Raw genomic sequence first — 19535 nt, forward strand, 5'->3', positions numbered from 1 at the left:
GTGCTCAGCATGTCAGAGCCCCTCTCTGAAGGAAGGCAGAGCCTTGTCAGCGAGGCAAGGATGCACAGCTGTCTGTCTCAAGCCATGGACCATGGACATTGTTGCTCTAGGTTGGAGGCTCCTTGGGTGACATGGCCGCTGCCGGTCTGGTGCAGGGCTTACCTGGCAGATGGTCGGTTCATTACAAGTACAGAATGAACACGTGGTGCTGCTGAACCAGGCTGAATGACCCTGTCAGAATAAAATCATAGAATCGTAGGAGATTAGGGTTGGAAGAGACCTCAGGAGGTCATCTAGTCCAACCCCCTGCTCAAAGCAGGACCAAAAGCTCAGACACCTGCTGCTGGAGGGGAGGGGTGACCTGGGGAGTCACCCTGTGACATCACCTCCAGAAGATGGGTCTCAAAGGAGGAACGCCCAGCAAGGGTGCTGTGTCAGCCGATCCGTGCTCAGGAAACTGCAGGCCCACTCTTTACAGGGGCTGTATTCAGGAGCCAGCTTCTGGGCCCAATGCCCCAAACATGACAGCAACAGCAGGGTTTGGAGGAGCCGGATGCTGGTGCTGGAGTGTGGGCTCCACAGTATAGTGAGGCTGGGCTGGACCCACAAGCCAACATCCCAGAAATGGCCTTTTGAAAAATGAGTGTTCATGAGCCGTCGGTTCTGTTACTCCAAGCTCAGCGGGCTGCAGAACGACGGTGTGACACCAGAACGTTTCACTCTTTTCATTGAAAACGGTAAGGAAATGGTATCAGCATGGCTATCATAAACTCTCCTTTCCTGACAGCTACGCCGCTCGCCAGTGTCGATGGTTTGCCTGAGTCTGCTCCATTGCCAGCCTGTGCCCCCCATGAAGGCCACCCCTTGTCGCCCCGTCTCGCTGCCACCTACAGAGCAATCCTGGGGCACTTGGCTCCCGCACCTGCTCCCTGCACACCTGGGCTGCCTCTCAACCTGGTGTTGAATACAAGGGTCCTTATCTCTCTTGGGCTACTGCCGGTTTGTGCCTGACCCGCTGCAGGGCGGGGCCATCGCACCAGTCCCCTAGAATGGCTGCCAGCTGCTCTGTGCCGCACATGGAGAGGCCAGGGCTGTTGGCTGGGTTCCCATGGACTATCACTCATGCTGAGGAAGTGACTGCAGAGGCTTCACCAGGCTGCCAGCTCCCCAGTACCACCCCACAGTGCAAATACCCCGAACTTAAGGTGTCAGTAAATGACAAACTAGCAGTTCCCAGGGGTCCCGGGGACAAGTGTCTCTTCAGGACCCCTTTGCACCCACCCAGCTGCTCAGCGCCCAGCTTCTCCTCTGTAGCCAACTCCTCCGGCTCCGTCCGCAGACAGTCCATGGCTGTCCCGTGTCTGGGGATTGGGGAGCCCTCTGCCAGCTGAGAAACACAATCCCCTCCACTGGCTGGATCCATCCCACCAGCTCAGCAGGGAGCAGAAGGTTTGTTACAGCAATAGCTGAAAGCCATCGTTCTCGGGGGCGCAGCTCCAAAGCCAAAGCCACCTGGGAAGGCTGGAGGGTGGGGGTCTCTGTCCTGGCCCTGCGCCTGCTACATGCATCTGCAACCCAGACTCCAGTGCACAGTGTCCTACCTACTGAACGGTCCTGGGCTGGAAGGGACACTCAAGAGCAGTATTCTTGCTCCGGTTCCCTGGTGCATCTCCAGCTATATAGAGGGGCTGTGGGGCAGGTTGGATCCCTCTGTGATGGGGCGCAGCCGGCTGGCCCATGGTTCCCTGAGCCACCAGCCTCTGTTACATTCCCACTGGTTGTGTTTGCTCCCTCCAAGGCCCATGACCAAGCTGGAAGGTGTAGTCGGGGCTAGCTCTGTGCCCGAAGGAGCCTGAGCTGAATAATGCTTCTCATTAATTTCAGCATCACACAGCAGGATTCATTTTCCGTTTCCTTAAGAAACCAAAATATATTTATCAAACCAGGCAGGTCTCATAAAACAGCCTTGCTGGCTGGAGCCGAAAATACCAAGTGCCTGCAGGGTAAAAATAGCCGGCTTTGCTCCATAATGACAAGGTGGCTCATTACCCTGCACTTAGCACAGTCTCACTGTGCTGGGCGAGCCAGCCAGTTACGGCAGGCAGCAGCCTCGGAAGGCAGAATGGGAGCTTGGCCCGCGTGCCCGAGCGTCAGCTCCACCACGCATTAGCCTCCTCATTGGCCTATGGCTCTGCCTGCCATGGAGCCGCGAGCACCTTGGTGAAAACATCTCATGGGGGCACCTCTGTCCTGGTAACCTCCATGGGGCAGCCTCACGGAGTCCCCACAGGACAGGGGAAAACACACAGTCCTGGCTGAATGGGCGGCAGCTGGCGAGCACTGGCCCATGCCCATCAGAGCTTCCCCATGACGCTCGCCTAGCGCTGCTTCCGAGCTCCAGGCGGCTGCGAGGCCAAACGGGGTGAGGCCAGCTGGTATGTGCTGTCGTTGGTCAGCACCTCGGCGTAGGGGGCGCTGCTGTGGAATTAAATAAAACTCTTCTGAGTCAGTGCTGATGCCATGACCCAGTACGGTGCCAGCAGCCGGGTGTGACTGGAGGTGGGCATGGGCTCTGGGGCCACACAGGGGCCCTGTAGCGCTTACTGCAGTGGTGAGATGGAGGGTAGCCCCAGAGTCCTGGCCACCGCTGGGTGTAGGGACCTGCACTCTGCCTACCTAAAAATCCTTCCTCGCTTCCTGTCCTAAACCATGTTGCTGTGTACTATCACATTACTGGTCCGCTCAACCCAGAGGCAGCCTTATTTCAGGGCTGGCTTACTGGGTAAATAGCTTGGTTGATTTGGGGCTCTTTGGTGAAAGGGGCTATTTGAATTGTTTGATATTGTTACAGAAGGGAAATGTCATAGCAAAAGCCATCATTATAGAAGAGACCAGGCCACCCCAGGCCCTGTACAGACCCCCAGGAAGACACAGTCCCTGCCCCAAGTAGCTCATGATCTAAACAGAGACGCCAGGAGATGAGATCCAGCTCTCAGCAGAGGCGTCAGGGTGGGGCTGGCACAGGGCTGGCTGGTTCCCATTCCAGTCTAGCTCAGCCCATCTCCGCAGCTGCCTCTCCGCCCAGGCTCCAGCAGCCGGCTGCTCCTTTGCAGGTGTCAGAGCAGCGGGGTGGAGGGGAGCGGCCCAGCAGGGTGTCTGACAGGCCGGGTGCAGAGACGAAGGAATTGCAGAGGCAGTTGCAGGAGACGCAGAGGAAGGAGGTGGCCAGGCTGTTGTGGGTGGGGTGATGCGATCCTGGCAGATGTGTCGGTGGGGCAGAGCCGTGCACGCTCTGACAGCAAGGCCGAGGAGCTTGCAGCTGATGTGGCAAAGGAGCCGGAGAGGGGGCGATGAGAAAGGGAGACGGGTTCAGAGGCTGCATTCTGTGTGGACAGCAGCAGGGGCTGGGGGGCCAGGGAAGGGCTGCAGCCATTGAGATGCGAGATGATGAGGGGCCAGGCAGCAGGGAAGGCCGGCGGGGCCGGGGTGGGGGTCCAAGCACTGGAGCCGCAGTGGGGAAGGCAGGGGCAGGGGGGTGTTTCTCCAGCAGAAAACCTCTGTCTGAAATTATGGCCCCTTGAGCACAGAGCTCGTCCCATACCAGACAGGAAAGCTCCCCCTCGACCCGCTCACAATGCCGCTACCTCGGCTTCGGCAAAGGGCCTTGCTAGCAGGCTGGGGCCCCCCCAGCCCAGCCGTTGTTTTCTGGTACCCGAGCACAGCCAGGCCCATTTGTGCCCTGCTAAGAGTGGAGAATGGGTCTACCCGCAAGTGCTATTTATAGCTCGCAGCAGCTTATCACAAGATGTTCCCAATTACTCAGCATGCAGCCTTTGGTGAGGCTGGCCAGGGGATGTTTAACATGACAGATGTTATTGCTGAACACAAAGGGGGTGTTTTCTGTTCCTGCAGCAAAGTGAATTAATCAAGGCGCTCAGTGGCTGTGGCTAGGCCTGGCTTTGGAGCCCAGCCAGGCCCCGGAGTCACAGGATTCCTCTTGCAGGGCAATTAGTGCTGGAAACCAGAAATCTGGTGAACAAGCCCAGGTCGTTCCCCTCTCAGGAGCAGCTAGAAGCCCTCCGGGGGCTTTCCCTGGGCTTTGGGCACTGGCGGAGGAAGGAGGCTGATTTTGGTGACTGGGGGAGAAGTTTGCTCACAAAGCAAGAAGCTGAGAGAAGCATGAGAGAACAAGGCAGCAATGGACAGAGGACTGTTCCCTCCCTGGCCACCGTGAGCCACTCCACGCAGCGTGTCCTCTACGGCTCTGGCTGGTTCCCTGTTAATGGCCAGGGCTCTTCCCGAGGGAGACTAAGCAGGCTCACCCCCGCCACTGGCCCCCGAGCCCGATACTCATGTTATATAGCACGAGTCTCATGAGTTTGGGTGTTTTCCTTAACGCTCCAGCTCCTGCAGTCCTGGGGCTAAGCGAGGATCTTGGCTTTCTTAAACAAGCCCATTCCCAGCCCTTGTGGTTGAGGAAAAAAGCTGGGAAACGTGACCCCAAAAGGCCCCAAACGTGACCCTGAAGGGCCAGACCATTTGGCAAATCCATAAAACCCAATGCTGATTGTTTTTAAAGATCTCATGATTTGGGGGCCTGACTCATGATTCCTGAGTGCTCAGGGGCTGTGACGCACTCCCACTCCTTCCCCTTTGCTGTGCCCCTCAGACACCCACAGCAGCAGTGGGGCCTGTGGGGGGACAGGGGCCTGTGCTCGCAGTGACCCCAGTGTGAATCAGGAGCAGCTCAGTGTGAACCTGTGGGAGGGTTTTGCAAGGACTGGGGCTAGAAGCCGAGCTCCCCCCACCCCGGTGAGCCTGCCTGTGGGAAGTGGAGAGACGTCTATAACGTGGCCCAGTGCCGATAATGCTAAACGCTGACAGGGAAAGGTAACAAAATTCCAACTCAGCCCCTTGTGTAAAACTGTTTATAAACATCGGTACAAGTGAAAGCGGAAGGGCTGGCCTAGCCAAACAACAAGGCTCCGGCCGCACGTTAATGGCTGTGCTGAGACCGTGCCTGGGAAACGAGAGCGAGAGAGCCACGACTGGTGTGTTGGAAATTAGGCCTAATTAGTAGGCAAAATAACGAGAGGATGGGCTGTTCCCCTCCATCCCCCCCTTTCCTTTCCCTCTGTCTTCCATGGAGTGACACTGAGTGACAAGGGCTGGGGGCTGGCCTGTAGGGTCTGTCCTCTGCGGGTCAGCCCCTAATGGGTGACACAGCTGCTCTCGCTGCTGTGGTGTTGCCTCCAGAGGTGGCTGTGTGGCCCAGGCAGGCTCCGCCAGACCTTGCACTGGGATGGCTAGCGAGTAAAGGGCATGTCAGACGGAAGGGCAAGTCCAGCTCCTGCTTAGTGACGCCCACCTTAGAGAGGAGTCAAGGACAGAGTCCACCCCTTGCAGCACACACTCTGAGATATTTGCATTTGCCTTCGTTTTGAGAGGAAGCCGACAAGGCAAAGGGCTGGTGAGACTGACTGGTCCCGAGCTGATCAGCAATGGATGGGAGCCAGAGGCTGCACGTGGGTTCTCCTGGTTCCCGGCACGTTTGCTGTGCTGATTTGTCGTCACCAGGTGATAATCGCTCCTGGCCACGTGGACATCCCCAGAACACTCCTAGGGCCAGGCTATCCTGTGCAGGGACTGATCCAGAGGCATTATTACTGTAACACTAGTAGGAGCCGCCCTGGTACTGAGATTACTGCTTATCATGAAGATCTGCCTGTTACGAGCCTATTATTTCAAAATATTTGTAGTTTGCACACCTAATGCATCTGCACAAGACAGCACAGGCCAGGGGATTCCAGACTCTGCAGCCAGAGCCTTGTACCTCCTTTTATACATGTGATAAATATAAAGGGAAGGCTAATCACCTTTAAATCCCTCCTGGCCAGAGGAAAAAAGCCTTTCACCTGTAAAGGGTTAAGAAGCTAGGATAACCTCGCTGGCACCTGACCAAAATGACCAATGAGGAGACAAGATACTTTCAAAAGCTGGAAAGAGGGAGAACATCAAAGGGTCTGTGTCTGTCTGTGTGATGCTTTTGCTGGGGACAGAACAGGAATAGAGTCTTAGAACTTAGTAAGTAATCTAGCTAGGTAGGCGTTAGATGATGATTTCTTTAAATGGCTGAGAAAATAAGTTGTGCTGAACAGAATGAATATTCCTGTCTGTGTGTCTTTTTTGTAACCTAAGGTTTTGCCTAGGGGGATTCTCTATGATTTGAATCTAATTACCCTGTAAGGTATTTACCATCCTGATCTTACAGAGGTGATCCTTTTCTTTTTACTGTTTCTTCTATTAAAATATTTCTTTTCAAGAACTGAATGCTTTTTCATTGTTCTAAGATCCAAGGGCTTGGGTCTGTGGTCACATATGCAAATTGGTGAGGATTTTTACCAAACCTTCCCCAAGAAGCAGGGTGCAAGGGTTGGGAGGATTTTTGGGGGGAAAGACGTTTCCAAACAATGCTTTCTCAAGAATCCAGAGAAACGTTTGGTGGTGGCAGTGGAAAACCAAGGGCAAAGTGTAAAATAGTTTGTACCTTGGGGAAGTTTTAACCTAAGCTGGTAAAAGTAAGCTTAGGAGGTTTTCATGCAGGTCTCCACATTTGTACCCTACAGTTCAAAGTGGGGAAGGAACCTTGACAATACACATGTACATAAACATAGAAATGCATCATCACACCCATAGCATTGTCTGCTCACCAAAGGACAAGTCTGCTTGTCACCTAAGGTCGTCAGCAAAAAACCCACAGCTGTGTCCTCAGCCTGTGCTGAGTCACTGCTCAGCAATCTGACCTGCTGGAGATACACTTTAGGGCTTAGACAGCCCCTTTTAAATCTAGTCCTCGAGAGCAACTGACCTGTCTCAGACGTAGAGGTCTCTGTACTGTGTGATCCCACGAAAGCTGGCCCACTTTAACCTTGGGTCCGCAGGCTGCAGCCAGAACGTGGCCATGGCCAGGATAGCATGGGTTCTGCCAGGCACCACTGTTCTGAACCATCTGGACTGCCCTGGGAGCGGAGATGACCACGCAGTCCTGCGGCTCCACCTGGAATAGTTCTGGGTGCTCTGTGTTGGACTCCAGCCAACTATTGGACTATTGTTCTGGGCTGGGGTGGCCGTCAGCCGCCTCACAGAGCCAGGCATGGCAGAGGCTAGTCCGATGTCCTTGCCTGGCTCCATAGCTCTGCTCAGCTGGGGATCAGACACAGACCTGCCCTCCGCTCTCCAGCCAAAGGCGTCTTTGCCAGGTGCTGCTTCTGGCAAAACCAGTGCCCCGCATGACCAATCCATGTGACACAGCTGAGGCCCAGGGGGCTTCCCTAAATCAGCAGCATGTGGGCTTTGCCCATCGCACCGTAGCTCCGGCCGTTACCCTTTGGCCTGACAGAACGTCGCGTTTTTGAGACCCTCCAATGCCAGGCGCTAGCGAGGCGCAAAGGGCTTTCATTTACATGATACAATAATAATGGCGGGTGTCAGAGATTCTTAGCTTGTCAGTTCTTTGGGACAGGGCCTTTTTGTTCTGTCTGAACAGCACCTGGCACCAGGGGCCCTGGGCCCTGCGATAATATGCATAATGCTGGCCCAGTCCTGTCACGCTCGGCACCTGCCGAGACAGCTGCAGGCCTGCAGTGCGACCAGAGCACGCGCAGAGAGAGCGCTCTTCACAGTAATACGAGCTGGAGCAGATGCCACGCAAGTAGCTTTCAGGTCTATGATCCATAATGCAGCACTAACAAATGCTGCTCAGGCCTGTTTAAAAAATACCATTGCTTCCCCAGAGTGTAAAACCTCTGACTGCTGGAAGTGGGGCTGGATCACTCCATAACTTGCCCTGGTCTGTTCATTCCCTCTGAAGCATCCGGCACCATCCACTGTTGGAAGGCAGGATACTGGGCTAGATGGACCTTTGGTCTGACCCAGCCCGGCTGTTCTTAGGTTATGTTCTTATTTATCTAATTGGCCCATTATTCATTAGCCACACACCCGTCACTGCTACTTATCACCTGTGTCTCTGAGCCCTGCGCAGAAGAGAATCCAACGCGGGAGAGAGCAGGGAAAACATTCACTGGGGATGCCCCTGGAAGCAGAACCAAGTATCTGATTTGTATTTGTCATTAAAAAATATTTTCTTTAATTTTAGTTTCCATGTTTCTTAGCTTCAGTTTATGCAAAACTAACGAACTGGCAGGTTGTGGGGAAAAGCCCTTCTGGAAAAACCCTTGAGTCATCGAAATGACCCGTTAGTAGACAGAGAACATGCAATCTCACTAACTCATCTTCACCTAGAAATGGAGGGGAGTCCAATTTTTCTCAAAATTACAGGATATTTTTCCTTTTGGTCTTTCTGTCTCCTTTTCACAGTCCCTTTGTCAGGGCTCCTTACATCCCGGGGCTGGGGGGTTAGAAATATTTCCTTAATAGTAAATGCTGCAGAACGGAAATGGCTAGAATGGCTCTACACACTCTTGGAAGCTGGACTGTTTTTCACCATTACTGGAGTGCATTTAGATAAGGGCCGCACTGCATCCCAGCTCCCATTATTAGATACCCTGGAACTGCAGCCTCAGAAAATACAGCGCCCAGGCAAACTGCCCTGGCAGTACTGTGACTAAGCAGTAAGTGCAGGGCCTGGGCCAGTCTGACTTTTACGGAGCTCCGCTCCCATGCTCAGGTAGCAGGATGCTGTATATGTACTGAGCTCACCTGAACAAACAGAGGGCAGGAACCTAGCCGCAGCTGCCATGCCACTCTGGGCTCAGCGTCGCCGTCAGCCCTGCCTCCCTGCCCACACAAGCTGCTAATTCAGAAGGACTGCTCCTCTCACAGCCCTGGCTGCTCGGCAGAGCCATGTTTCTCTATAGTCCTGGCTGTCCTCAGAGCTGTGGGAGGATTCGGAGCCACCTGCATTTGGAGACCGTGGCTCACTCTGTCCCAAGCCATGAGCCCAGCCCCGTTCCCTTCGCCACACTCCGATACACGGCTCTGTACGGGTCCTACAGGGCATGGAGGGCCAGAGAGCCGTTACTGAGGGCCCATTAGGGACTGAGGTAATTACCACTCCACTGGCTCCCATGCTGTCTGCCCTGCTCATGGCCAGCCCGTTCCCTGGCTCTGCAGAGGGCAGCCGCGGTGTGCAGGGGCAGGACTCTGTGGGTTTTCCATTGTCCTGCTTCTGCACAATGCTGTGACTCCGGATACCTGCCTCTGGGGATGTCTGCACCCAGGGACATGGAGGCAGGGCTGGTCCCTAAAAGCAACCGCCCCCCAGGGCCACCCAGCACAGGGCCCTGCAGGCCCCCAGGGCCGTAAGCAGGCTCCCCTGACCCACAGTGAACCCCAGCTGGCAAAGGCCAAGGGATGAGCTCACTGCCCCATGGCCAGCCTGTCGGGGCAGCAGCCCCGGCCAGGAGGGGAGCTGACGCAGTGCCTTTTCATCTGCACTTCTGGGCTGCAGGCTGCGGCGGGCATGGAGGCTGAGTGTGGGCGCCCAGGCTCTGGCATCAGGGCAGGCGGCCCCAGGCTCCTGCCGAGCTCAAGGGCTTTCCCTATTAATTCGCAATGGTCCAAGCTGAGCATTTGGGGGCCGCCTGGCTGCGGGCTATGGACTCCCTGGAAGATGGGGTGTGCTGGGAGTGGGAGGCTCTGGGTTCTGACATGTCCCTCCCCAGTGGCCCTGGGGCCGGCCCTGCAGACGGAGACCAAAGGAACCGAGACCTCACTTGACTATGTTTCAAAAATCGCTGCTTTTGGGGGCCTGATTCCCGAGTGTGAACACAGGAAGCTGGTGAGGCTGCAGTCCGGAGACACTGGGAGATCTGGGCTGCTCCAGTCTCAGTAGCACCTTTGAATCACTTGTTGCCTAGGGAGTGAGAAAGGCCGATCACAGCAGATCCAGCATAATCGCATCAGGAGCAGGAACTAGCCTGTGCAGAGCAACTTTGCCCAGCTGCTCAGGGTCTTGGGGCCTGATGCTGTGACTGAACTGACTGTACCCCTCTGGACTAGGCTACAGGTCTGGGATTCTATCGCAGCCTAGGGGCCCTGGTAGAGTCTGTTTCACTGAGGCCGGTACCAGCGGGGTGAGGCTGGTCTTACTTATTGCTGGAGGAACTTCACTGGTGCCGATCCCCGGAGGACTCACGCTCCGGCTTCACACCCATGTGAGTGAGCTCAGAGGCTGGCCCCGGAGCTCCCCTCCCTTGTTACATGGCAGTAGCTGCAAGGCCATCAGAGCAGACAAAGCAGAGGAGGGTCCTGCTGTGGCTCCCAGGATGGGTGAGTCAAGACCTTCTGAGGTTTGGTTCGGTCCTTGGCCAGGCTGTGTATCAGGCGGTTTGGGTCAGAGACACCAGGCCACTGGACTGACTGAGCCCACCAACTCATGGCGCTGACATCACTGGGCTGGCCTCAGATGGCAACACCTTGTGATCAAGTCCTGGGCTGCCTCTCATGGTGTTTGTCTAATACACTAGAAACACCTTGCTGGAAGCAGCTGCTTGTGTGCAGTGGCCACATCTAACTCGCAGAGATCACTGGGCTGTGTTGGTGTCCAGCCCCCTGGGCTTTACCCGCCTCCCCATCTGTGCCGTTTGGGCGAGTGAAGACACCCAGGCCCCTACACAGTGGGCACCGGGTCACTGGATGAATCAGCCTGGCTGCATTACAGCCAACAGAGCTGTCTGCCGGGCAGCCAAAGGGTACCCTGCTGATGCCACTCACTGGGTGTCGCAGGGACGGGGAGGGAGCTCCCCTCACTTCCTGGACTTGCAAGTTTAACTCAGAGATTTCGTTATTTTAGATCTTGTTCTGATGGCACCGGGTAGAGGCACTTACTGCCTGCAGCAGATGGCTGGAGGGCCTGTTCTTTAGAGCCCAGGATGAATGCTAGTGCTCAGCATTGCCACCTAACCTTGAAGAGAAAGCCACTTCTTTGCACATGGATACAGAATACAGAGCCATTAAATTTGAGCCAGCAGCCTCTCTGCAATAGAGTGAGGGGTGCTGGGGTTTAAGTGTAAACACCGTTAATGAAACCACCAGTACTGATGGAGTGATGAGTTAATTAGTCACATGGCTCTATTATTGGTATTACGATTGCACTCAAAGTGCCTTTTCACCATATGTCTAAGTAGGTCGACTGCGGTGGGCACAGAGTTAAGCCCACACCGACCTTTTCTGGAAATCCCTTCTGAGGGGTTGCAGTGGGAGCAGCTTGGGGGTGAATGCTTTTGGAAACTGCTCCCCACATCTGTGAATTAGTGGCGGGGGAGGCATAACTGCTTCCTGGAGCGTGCGCAGGAATTTAAATTTGACCACTTTTGGAGGGGCGTGTTCTGTGCCCCCGCCGTGGCTCTGGGGCCAGAGGCGCTGTCAGCTCCTGCCAATTATTGGGTGGGCCTATGCCCCTGCTTGCCCCTCCCGCCCCCGTGCACACCCCTGCTGCTTCCTGTTTTCATTAGGCTGGCAAATTCTCAGAGCTGCTGTGTTTCTACCACATTGCACACAAACACACGGAAACAAAAACAAATCCTTGGTTGCCAGCCAAATTGCTATGTCCCCACCCACCAGTGAATCGATTGACGTTTGCATCTTGTCACTTTCAGAACTGAAAATCCTGGTGACACACAAATGCTGAAATTGAGGGGTTTACAATATTCACACCTTTGACTCAGTTCTCTCCTGGCGTGGGCGTGAAACATTGGAGACAGTGTGAGAGCTGGGCTTGGCCTGAATCTCTGTCCTGTGCCTATGTCTTTAATACTAAGGCTCTAAAATGGTTTGCAACAGCAAGGCATGAACGAGCTGTAAGAAACACTTCACAGTACCATGGGGTGCACGGACAACAGCTGCCATGATCGATGCGGAGAGAGTCGATGCAGGAACGGTTCACATGGAAAAGGTTCCTGGTGTGGCCAAGCATCCTAGCACATTCATTGCTCTGAGTGGGAGGAGGCAGGTAGCATCTTTAGGGGAGAGGAATTGGTTTTAGAACATTATAACGGCCCAACTTTTCAGCGGTGGCCTGTAATTTGGGGTGCAGCCATTCTGGGATTCCCAGTCTGAGGTTCCTGGGGTGTGATCTCCAGAGCTGCTGAGCACACACTGCTCCCAAATCACAGAATCACAGACTATCAGGGTGGGAAGGGGCCTCAGGAGGTCATCTAGTCCCACCCCCTGCTCAAAGCAGGACCGATCCCCAACTAAATTCGGAGCATTAGGCACACTAGGGCGGTGACAATCAGAGGGCACGGTTGGAGCCATGGCCTCTACTGCATTCATGCTGGCCTCGCGTCTGTGGGCTGGCAAGGCTGTGACGCGTACACAGCCTGCACCAAATTGCAGCCCCATCAGGCAATGACTGACTCCAGTGGGGTCAGGATTGCCCCCCAGTGTACATTTAAATGGACCCACGGCTTGGCTTCTAGGCAGCCTCAGCACTGCCTGTTGCAAAAGCCATAGATGTTGTTTTCTCTCCCGGAGCCTGCTTCTGATCTCAGGCCCCGGGGCTCTGAAGGGGAAGGCGCCGCTTCTCTCCGGCTGCGCAGCTGCCTCTGCTCCTGGCTGGGGCCCCGGCGCCCCCTTAGCCCCGGGCCCTGCAGCCCCTAAAGCCGCTGTGTTCCGGGGGAGGGGGAGCTCCCAGAATCGTGGCCATGGGGGCAGTGCTACTCTGCACGGAGCCACCTGCACCCCCCCCCCCACCAAACAGGACCTGCCCCAGGTAAGTGCTCTGCACCCACTGCCTGCCCCAGCCCTGAGCCTCCTCCCGCATCCCCACCCTGAGCGCTCTCCGGCCCCCTAACTCCCTCCCAGACCCCGCACTCCCACCCTGAGCGCCCTCCCGCCCCCTAACTCCCTCCCGGACCCCGCACTCCCACCCTGAGCGCCCTCCCACCCCCTAACTCCCTCCCGGACTCCGCACCCCCACTCTGAGCGCCCTCCCGCCCCCTAACTCCCTCCCGGACCCCACACTCCCGCCCCCTAACTCCCTCCCGGACTCCGCACTCCCACCCTGAGCGCCCTCCCACCCCCTAACTCCCTCCCGGACCCCGCACTCCCACCCTGAGCGCCCTCCCGCCCCCTAACTCCCTCCCGGACCCCGCACTCCCACCCTGAGCGCCCTCCCGCCCCCTAACTCCCTCCCGGACTCCGCACTCCCACCCTGAGCGCCCTCCCACCCCCTAACTCCCTCCCGGACTCCGCACCCCCACTCTGAGCGCCCTCCCGCCCCCTAACTGCCTCCCGGACCCCACACTCCCACCCCCTAACTCCCTCCCGGACTCCGCACTCCCACCCTGAGCGCCCTCCCGCCCCCTAACTCCCTCCCGGACCCCGCACTCCCACCCTGAGCGCCCTCCCACCCCCTAACTCCCTCCCGGACCCCGCACTCCCACCCTGAGCGCCCTCCCGCCCCCTAACTCCCTCCCGGACTCCGCACCCCCACTCTCAGCGCCCTCCCGCCCCCTAACTCCCTCCCGGACCCCACACTCCCGCCCCCTAACTCCCTCCCGGACTCCGCACTCCCACCCTGAGCGCCCTCCCACCCCCTAACTCCCTCCCGGACCCCGCACTCCCACCCTGAGCGCCCTCCCGCCCCCTAACTCCCTCCCGGACCCCGCACTCCCACCCTGAGCGCCCTCCCGCCCCCTAACTCCCTCCCGGACCCCACACTCCCGCCCCCTAACTCCCTCCCGGACTCCGCACTCCCACCCTGAGCGCCCTCCCGCCCCCTAACTCCCTCCCGGACTCCGCACCCCCACTCTGAGCGCCCTCCAGCCCCCTAACTCCCTCCCGGACCCCGCACTCCCACCCTGAGCGCCCTCCCGCCCCCTAACTCCCTCCCGGACCCCGCACTCCCACCCTGAGCGCCCTCCCGCCCCCTAACTCCCTCCCGGACTCCGCACCCCCACCCTGAGCGCCCTCCCGCCCCCTAACTCCCTCCCGGACTCCGCACTCCCACCCTGAGCGCCCTCCCGCCCCCTAACTCCCTCCCGGACTCCGCACTCCCACCCTGAGCGCCCTCCCGCCCCCTAACTCCCTCCCGGACCCCGCATTCCCACTCAGAGCGCCCTCCCGCCCCCTAACTCCCTCCCGGACCCCGCACTCCCAGCCTGAGCGCCCTCCCGCCCCCTAACTCCCTCCCGGACCCCGCACTCCCACTCAGAGCGCCCTCCCGCCCCCTAACTCCCTCCCGGACCCCGCACTCCCACCCTGAGCGCCCTCCCGCCCCCTAACTCCCTCCCGGACTCCGCACCCCCACCCTGAGCGCCCTCCCGCCCCCTAACTCCCTCCCGGACTCCGCACCCCCACCCTGGACGCCCTCCCGCCCCCTAACTCCCTCCCGGACCCCGCACTCCCACCCTGAGCGCCCTCCCGCCCCCTAACTCCCTCCCGGACCCCGCACTCCCACCCTGAGCGCCCGCGGTATCACAACGTGTTAAACCAAGATTTTCAAAAATAACGAAGCGCGTTCCATCACATTGCTCTCACTCAAAATATTATTAATACTAATTTTTTTAGTGAGAGGAAAAAGGTTTTTTGTACCGTTAATAAATAAAATAAAATAAAAAATTATTTTATTATTGTTTATTTCATCTTTATCTCATCGGCTTTTAATTTCTATTTTTTGTGTATGTTTTATAATTTACATGATATCTTCGGACAGTAGCACATGGATATAATTTATACATACATAAATATACAGATATTGGGGGTGCGTGCTCCAAAATTTTTTACTGATAGGGGTGCGCGATCAAAAAAGTTTGGAGACCACTGCTCTAGGCCACAGCTGCCCCTCTGATGAAGCAATAAGGGCTGGCCTTTAGTACCGCTTCACTGATCAAGAAAGCTATTGACCATTTTAACTTTATTGCACATGCAGCCTCATGCCCTGCTCATTGTTACACTGGTAATACCCGACACAATATTTTTTAATTTAATTTTTATTCACAAAAATACCTAACACTTCAGCATCTATTAAACAATTAATTTAACTTATTTTTATTTTTTAAACATTATTACCAATTTCAACTAAATGGAGTTCTTTCCTTTTAAGAAAATTTGTCAATTAAGCCCTAATTTTAAAATAGGTATTCTGAACTCTGGAATAAGCTGCTCTACTAAATTCTGGTAATTAAGGGTAAAATCAATTATAGTATCGTTAACAAATTGCTGTATGGCCAATCATGATGTATATTGTTAAACTAACGCAAACCCTGGGGTGTGTAACAGAGCACTTCATTCCAATATAATATTTTTTTCTATTAATCACTATAACAACATCCATCATTCCCACAGACCACGCTCTCCACTGGTGTCTTTCACTGTGTTAGTCGCACTCGGCATGTTCCTCTGATTGGTTGTGCTTTTGGTCCCACGCCGCTTAGCCACAGACAGGCATAAGCACTTCAAACACATTACAGCGAGAGACGTACAGAAGCCCCTTCCCAGAGCTACAGGCGGTCTGCAGGGTGTTCCATGTCTGTGTCTCATAGGGATGTACCCTCAACCTTTCTTGGTAGATGTTTGCGTGGAGATGGTCTGTGGATTGAACGAGGGCAAGTCAGCAAACGCATCTGCGTTCAGGTTAAATATGAGTAGTGAGGCTGTAAAAAACCCACAAAAAGTGATACACAGTGCAGGTCTTAGGTAAATAACAGGAAGTATGTTTAGGATGAGGTGTCGCTGATCCCAAATTCCTCACTGCCCTAAAGGACAATTTCTCACACATTTGAAAGACATTCAGTCTTTCTTCCTGGATCATTGTGTATACAATTAAAGCAATACCGATTTAATAGTTATTTGTTCATAATCAAATCAGGCACTTTTCCCAATTCCAAACGTACTAATATTTGGATTACTGTGTCCAAAACATATTTTTCATAAACAAGACAAATTATTTTCCCCACACAATAATTTCTGGCTTGATCATTACAAAAAACAATTTACTCACTTTAATTTGGATTTCATTAAACATGGCAGCAATTTCATGCATAGAAAAACTGTAAATCTTTTTGGAGAGGGGTCATGGGGGGGCAGTTCTCCATGTGTTACAAAGTGGATTAGTTGCTTTCTTGGCTTATTATTTTAACACATAATTAACATATTTCCTAATTTTTACACAAGTTTACACAATTCCCAATTAACATTTCTGAACCAAACAACGCTGACATGGCTCCTACTACTCCCAAGGCATCTAATTCTCATCTCTTCCCAGGAGAATAAAAATTATGAGTGTGACCAAATCCCAAATTAGCCACATCTTGAACTCCTTGTAGATAGGCTTGATAGGTTTGTATTGGCCCTGTGTCCCCGGATAGGTCAGACTACCCCCAGAGGCAGCTGGGCCCTGTGCCTCCCTCGGCCAGATGGGCACATAGGCAGCGCCCTGTGGTTAGGTGAGTTCTTTGTTTTGATTACAAGCTGAGCCAGGGTGGCTGCCTGGGAATTCATTTCACACTGCAGCCACACCCTCTCTTCTACCGTGCGTGCAGACCCTGCTTAGTCGTGCGGGGAAGAATGTGCATAAGGATGAAGAAGCCGACCCAATGCACAATCCAACCTGCCTGTTGAAGCAGATGCTCCGATCCAGGTACCAGCTCCGATGCTTGTGGCCTGTATCGATGCGGTGCTGTGTTTTACAGCACTCCTGGGGCAACCCACTATGTTTGCTACCCACCATCTCCAGGCAGCCCTAGACGAGCAGGAACGTTGTCATTGCCCAGGTGCAGAAGTGAGCAGAGACGTCAGACCCAGCGCATGGCCCGTTAGCAGGATTCTTTCACAAGAGTTGTGTTAATGGAAGAGCCAGGGAGGGACAAGGGGCCAGTCATCCCCGGGATCATTGACCATAGGGATGACGGTGGCTCAGGAAGTCCAGGGGTGCACTTTCTGAGATCCATACAGCCGGTACAATCCGGTGTCACACTGAGAGCTGCAATCAAGCTCTGCTGCCTGTAGAACTGCCTTTAAATCTGGAGCAAGCCAGTGGGCTGAGCCATTAGTCAGCTGCACGCTGTAATTAGCAATAGCAGGACGAGGGGTCCATTAACAAAGGAATGAGCAATTCTACCAGGGCAGTGGCTCTGGCCTGACCCTGGGCAGCTCCAGGGCAGCTTTGCATCACGCCGCCAGCGCAGAGGGTGCTAGCCAGCATGGCCAGCCGCGGGATGATCGGTGCAGGACAGCCTCCCGTGCACAGAGCTGGAATGTGGCTCCTATTCTGCTCCCTCCATAGGGTCTGGGCAGTCGGGGCTCCCCTGCACCCCCATGGTGCCAGGCTGCTGTAATGGCGTTTCCTTCATGCCAGGGGCCAGCCCAGGGCACAGAGGGGCCAGGATCACGGGAGGCAAAGGAGGCATAAGCCCTGTGTCTGTCTGTCCCTGGACGGCATTGTGGGTGCTGGGGACAGGGACAGTGTGCGAGATGTCCCCGGTGCCCGCCGCTGAGAAATCCCTGCACCATGTGCAGTCTCCTCCTGCGAGGCCGGAAAGTTTGACGCTTCCTGTGCAATGTGGCACCCCAGGTCCGGGAGCACTTAGCCAGCCGAGATCCAAACCACCACACACCGTTACCCCTTGCAAGGCTGCCATTCCGTGGGACGAATGGGCGCTGTTCAGCCATGAACCATCCCCACCTTCCTCTGTCACTGCAGGTCTGTCCAGGTCCTGGCTGTGCCTCTGCCCCAGACACCCCACAAGGAGGGTGGGAGCTTTCCATGTCAGGGCGCCTTGTGCTGCCCAGGAGTCGGGATGGAAGGCAGCTTTCCATGGGTCTGGGCCTGGGAATGACCCTGCCTGGGGAGAGGCCTCCCGTATGCCCTGGGGTGCACTGGCTCCCCTCCATCCCCTTCCTGTGCACCCCAGTCTGCTGCTGTCTGTGCACGGGGAGCCTCTCCTCGCGCTTGTGGGGAATGTGAGCTGCTAGAAATAGCATCACAATCGTATTTCACTGGGAAGGGCTTGAATCCCCTTGCCAGGGGAACTGGGCTCTGGTGGCCATCAGGTGCTGTTCTGGAACACCAAAATGAGCAAAGTGCACGTTAGTTTCTCGATAACGCTGCTGCGACATGTTGTGTCTTCCAAGTACATGAATTCTAGGTACCTGGAAAAGCAGTGCGCAGTGGTGAGAGAATGATGTTCTCTGAATTTGCAAAAATCTGAAGCTAGTCTCTGCCCAGGGCTCTCTCTAGAGGTGGTTGCATACAGTATGGCTCAGCATGGTCTCTTGAGGTTATTCGCACTGAATTTCCTTTCAGAAGTTCAATATATATCACCAAATTCTTCGTCAAGTTCTTCCACCTTTCTCACGAGGCCCAACATGGCCGCCATGCTGCGGCTGAGATGGCTGCTGGGCTTTGATCCTTTGATCACATACAGCAGCAACATGGGTGGAATTCAGATCCTCCTGCTCCTGTAGCACAAGCCCCTGCCTTGAGAGCTGAGGAGGAAACGGGAGTCCCAGTGAGCCATTAGCACTATAGGGCACATGACACACCATGAAGCCGTTCTGATTCTATTCAGTAGGTCTCATTCATGGCGAACTATTCTCTCCCCTCTACAGTGCTCTGTGTGTATGTGTTTAACCAGGACTGCTGGGCTGTTTGTGACAGGATCTACCCTGCCCGCTCTCAGAACATGCCTTCTCCATCCACCTATGCCCCCCTGCGATGCCCAAAGCAGTGATCCCCCTGGTAGTTTGGAAAGCCTGTGTATGACAGAAGTGACATGGAGGGCCAGCCCCACCCACGTGCACTTTTCACCAGTGGATCTGTGCCAAGTTTCCAGTAGGAATTGGTCCTGTTTCACACTGCCTGGCCCAGCTCTGTAGCCAGGTCCATTGCACCAAAAGGCCCCTCTGGTTACTTGTTACAGCTTCTAGCGAGTGTCCACGTCCCCATCACCTGTCACCATCCATCCCCCCAAATGAACAACTTAACAATCAGGGCTGTTCTTAGGCAGCCCCAGGGTGTTCTTCAGTCACTGCCCTGGGCTGGCTGAAGTACTCGGCTAAGGAGATGAACATGGCTGGCCTGATTGCACAGCCCTAGGCACAGCCCTGATCCCACTCCCGCGACTGGCACCAGCGACATTGCAGATTTCCAAAATGCTCAGTGCCCTCTGGGGAGGCAGAACCCAGGGTCAGGTGGGATCGGATTCATGACACTTCTTCTTTTTCTCCACTTGCTCTTTAGGGGTTTGCATGTGGCCTGACATGTCCCCTGGATTTCCCCTGAGAATTAGCCTGGTCTCCCCTCAATGGTGGTGAGCAGAACGGGACTGTGAGATGCCTGCCCAGCCCTGCAACAAGAGGCAATGAGCTGCCAGGAGACACTGTGCCTGTGTCCAATACTGCAGCCACACCTGCTCGTGCTGCCCTGCCTCGGCAGGCAGCCTCCTGCCCCGTCTGTGGGCAGGGAAGGGCGCCAGGAGGCGATCCATGAGCCTCACTGGCTAGGATTTGCCTTGGAAAAGGAAAACATTTGCAGTTTCCTTTTGTTATTGCACCAGCTGCCTCTGCCACGT

The sequence above is a fragment of the Lepidochelys kempii genome, chromosome 9 (genome assembly GCF_965140265.1).
Source record: "Lepidochelys kempii isolate rLepKem1 chromosome 9, rLepKem1.hap2, whole genome shotgun sequence".
NCBI classification, from domain to species: domain Eukaryota; kingdom Metazoa; phylum Chordata; order Testudines; family Cheloniidae; genus Lepidochelys; species Lepidochelys kempii.